The sequence below is a fragment of the Callospermophilus lateralis genome, chromosome 10, assembly GCF_048772815.1.
Source record: "Callospermophilus lateralis isolate mCalLat2 chromosome 10, mCalLat2.hap1, whole genome shotgun sequence".
NCBI lineage: Eukaryota > Metazoa > Chordata > Mammalia > Rodentia > Sciuridae > Callospermophilus > Callospermophilus lateralis.
In genome coordinates, this window is record NC_135314.1 from 14,972,555 (window position 1) to 14,976,980 (window position 4,426).

The 4,426-nt window shown below is 37.7% G+C and overlaps 1 pseudogene; it reads right to left on the reverse strand.

The window, feature by feature from the left end:
- Window positions 1-3,804: 3,804 nt before the first annotated feature.
- On the reverse strand, window positions 3,805-4,122 carry LOC143408785 (non-histone chromosomal protein HMG-14 pseudogene; annotated as a pseudogene).
- Window positions 4,123-4,426: the final 304 nt, after the last annotated feature.

Consider the following 4,426-nt stretch of genomic DNA (forward strand, 5'->3'; position numbering starts at 1 on the left):
GTTCTAGATGGCCACAACATATTTATTTATTTATTTTTTATGTGGTTCTGAGGATTGAACTCAGTGCCTCACACGTGCAAGACAGGGCTCCACCACTGAGCCCCAGCCCCAGCCCCGAAGGTCTCCTTTTTTATGTTACAGAGACCATTTGTAACATTGTCTTGCCCTGTAAGGAACAAGTGTTTTGGAATCAGACGTCCTGGATTTCATGATCTATTTTTCCAATTACCAGACACAAGGTGTTTCTTCTCTGTAAACTGGAATAGGTGAAATCTAGCTCAAAGGCTCTTCAAAGAGTCAAGTGAAGTGATGCTTATTTAAAGTGTTTTGCAATAGCAATATAAGACTCAAATATGAGCTGAAGAATAAAATAAACGTGTTTTTGATTTATGACTGAGATGGATGGAGATTTTACTGAGATCTCTTTCAATAATGGAATGATTTTACTGAGATCTCTTTCAATACATGGAATCTGTAACAGGAGATACCCGAGCTAAAATCCAGAACCAAGTTGCTGTAAAAGAAAGAAAAACCACCAGCTAGCATGCCTTGAGTTTGGGTGAGCATGAACATGATGGCCAAAGAAGGGTAGAACTTTGGCATGTCATCAGATTAGGTGCCCAAACTGTGCCCATCCCATCTCCAGCACGCAGCATCACTCTGTGGATTTGGCAATTTTAAAGAAATGATATTCTTCCTCTTGCTTAGAGTCCACAGCTCTGTGTTGTCTTTCCTGGTGCCATTAGCCTTCTCACTTTGGAGGACCCTCTTGCCTGTGACAATGAAAACCCTTGAAGACTCACACTCGTTTCTCTAATCCCTGCACTTTCTGTCTCTGCCACTCTCTGTTCAGAGCACTTCCCCATCTCTGCCTGGCCTACTCTACTTCCTCTTGAAGACCTGGGTTAAAATCCAACATTTTCAAGAAACCGTTGCTAATCTTCACCACCAAAGTTAATTTCTTCCTTGTTCCTCCTCCCCTAGCTCTTGGTTTTTCCTCATTGGAAGTCTGGGTTGTGGTTTGTCTAGCTCAGAATGGCTTGTTCTCAGGAAAGGTCTATTTTCTTCTCGTTGTGAGCATATTACAAAAAAGGACATTTACTTGCTTGGCTTTCTGTTCTTCACGGGGCCTAACAAAGTGCCTTGTGTATAATAGGTTCTCAATAAGGACTTGTTGAATTAAGTTAGGTTATACTTGATAAATGTTTACCACAAGAGAGCATTGTCTTACATAGCTGGAAAAACAAAAAACAAAAAACAAAACAAAACAAAACAAAACAAAAAAACAAACAAAAAAATCCCCAAAACCTTCGTGGAGATAAAAATAAACAAGCCACAAGAACTGAAGATGAAGGGTTACTTCTTGCACAATGAGGTTGTGTCATTTGGAATCTTTGGAAAACATCTCAGAATTTCCACTTCCTAAAGATCTTGCTGTTCTAGCATTTTGCCCACATGCTAAAAGGCATCAGAATAGACTTTGATAAAACAGATTATTTTTAGGCACTGTAATCGGCCCAGCTCTGCCAAATTCCTGGCCTTTGGTATGTGCTGCTGAGCAATGTCAGATGCTCAGACACACACTGACATTTACAAGGCAAGTGGTAGGCTCAGCCAAGTTCAGAAACGATATCCTCCGTTTCATTGGTTCACCAGAACTTTAGGAGGCATCTATGCATTTATTGTTTGCTACTGGAAAACTGACAGATTGCTGGCCCATTGACTTTCTTCTTCTTTTAAAATCTTTAATTGACAAATAATAATTGTATATATTTATGAGGCACAATATGGTGTCATGATCTATATATACATTGTAGAAAGACTCAATCATTTAATTAGCATGCCCAACACCTCACCAATTTATCAATTTGTGTATGGTCAGAATATTAAAAATCTATTTCAGTCATTTTGAAATATACAGCATACTATTACAGTGGTGGTCCTCATGTACTTCAAAAAGTTCACTAAAGGGTTTGGGGCTGTAGCTCAGTGGCAGAGTGCTTGCCTAGCATGTGTGAAGCACTGGGTTCGGTCCTTAGCACCACATAGAGAAAAAATAAAATAAAATAAAGGAATTATCTCCATCTACAACTAAAAGATTTTTTAAAAAAATATTACTAAAACACAGTTCTCTAATATAACTGCAACCGCATATTATTGAGTAGTATCTTCCCCTTACCTATTCCTCCCTCTCCCCACCAGTTTTCAATTTTCTGCTTCTACAAGATAGATTTTTTTTAGAATCAACATACAAGGGAGATCATGAATGTCTCATCTTTTCTTCACTAGGGAAATAACCTGCCAAAAGAGGCAGATTCTCCTTCACCCAGGGGATTCATGAGGTTATACACAGCTCTGTGAGGGGCCCTTGGGCCTCCCTGGCATTATCGCTAATGGAAGTTACACAAAGGACTAGGGCTGCATTAGAACTTTCTGGTATGGGATTTGTAGAAATGAAAGTGGACAGATCTTCACTCCAAACAAGTACTGATTGATCTTGGAAAATTCTAATTAACAATATCCAAGAGTCTTACTGTCTTCTTTCTGAAAGGTACTTTTACCTTAAAAAAAAAAAGCACTATTTTATTTTTGCACTACATAAAAACATCAGAACATATTTAGTAACCTCTGGAATTCCATTGACTTTTTAGATGCAGAAGTATCCAAAAAAAAAAAAAAAATGTAGAGAACAGGATTGTGTGTGTGTGTTTGTGTGTATGTATGTATGTATGTTTGTTTGAAAGAACAGAATCTCTGTCCAGACAAATAGAGTGTATAGAGAAGTTATAGAAAAAATTTACATAACTTGTATTTCTGAAATAGTGCTATTTTTTTTCACATTATATGATCATTTCTATGAGGTCTGTGAGTAGCTACCCTGGAGATGAAGTTTCTGATGGGAATTCAAATTACCTGCCTTCCATGAATTGATAAAAGGTAGATTAAAAACTGGTTTCAGGTCTGAAATGCAACAATTTAATTTTAAAGACTTTAGAAATTTCTGTCTAAATCTTAATTGGTAATATCTTTGTGTGTGTGTGTGTGTGTGTGTGTGTTTGAGATTTTATTGGCTGTATTGACAATCAGTACACAGACATTTCACTTTCTACACAATTCTTAACACACGTACTGGAAATCTAAGAAGCCTTATACTGTGATTCTTTTTCAGTTATTCCAGTGACTTTCCAGCTTCTAATTTGGAGGCAATTTTTTCTTAATAGAATATCAAGTACCAATATCTTTGAGTGCTGATTTACTAAGGTTCCACTAGTTCAAAACTTCGTCACACACAACATACTCAAATTTTCCATCTTTCAGAGCACATTAAAAAATATTAGGAAAACTAGATTTCCAAACCAAAGATGTTACAGAATACATACGATTCTGACAGCAATGATCCAGTAGTGGTTTTCTTTAGGAAACAATTCTACTAACAAACACAGGAATAGAAGTAATTTAAAATATTCGAGACATTAAATGCAATACTGTGACTCCAAACTGCCATTTAATATGCTTTGTATTGTAGGATATAAAACTAACCCCCCACCTATGGAATGTTAAGCTGACACCAAAGACAGTCCAAGCCTCCCATAATTCAATATCCCACTATTTTCTGGTTGTACCCCAAAATAAACAACCAGCAAATGATTTCACTTCTAAAAAAAAAAATCATTTACACTTAAAAAATGGGATGAGGTGGGATTCCCTTCTTTTAAAAAATGTTGCTAGAGCTACTGAAGAACTTGCATTTACAAAATAGTTGATAAAAACATTCCTCTGGATTGTACCAGAAGGGAGACGGGATCACTGAAAAGACATGGTGTGTGATGAATCAGACTTGGCTTCTTTCTCTTCTGCTTCATCAGGGGCTGGACTCTCCTCGTTTTTTGTTTCTCCATTTTCTGCAGGTAAATCTTCCTCAGTTTCTTGGTTAGCCACTTCAGCCTGTTTGCCCTTTTGCTCCCCTTTTCCCTTTTTGAACTGATGATTTATCCTTGCCCGCCGTCTTCCTGGTCTTGGTGTCTGCCTTGGTAGGAGCAGGCTTGGCCGGCAGGTGGACCAACCTCCGCTTGGGCTCCTCCTTTGCTGCGCCTTCCCAGAGCTGACCTTCCTCTTGGGCATCCCCAACATCTCTTCTTGTACCTAACCACCTGCTAGATTTAGACACATGATTTCAAAAAGAAAAGGGGAAAAACATTATTCTGCTGTTTTTAGAATAATCCATGGTGGAGTTTTTAGTTGATATGTTGTACATCTTCCCATTTCAATCATTCTAATCTCAGCAAATACACCTCGAATAGTAGAAATATTTACAAGAAAAATCGAAAATGACAGCTGGTTCTTTTTAAGATCGTTTGAGAATTCAAAGGTTTGACAGGAAGGCGACAACGCTTAGATGTGTTAAGTAATGGATGTTTCAGGATTT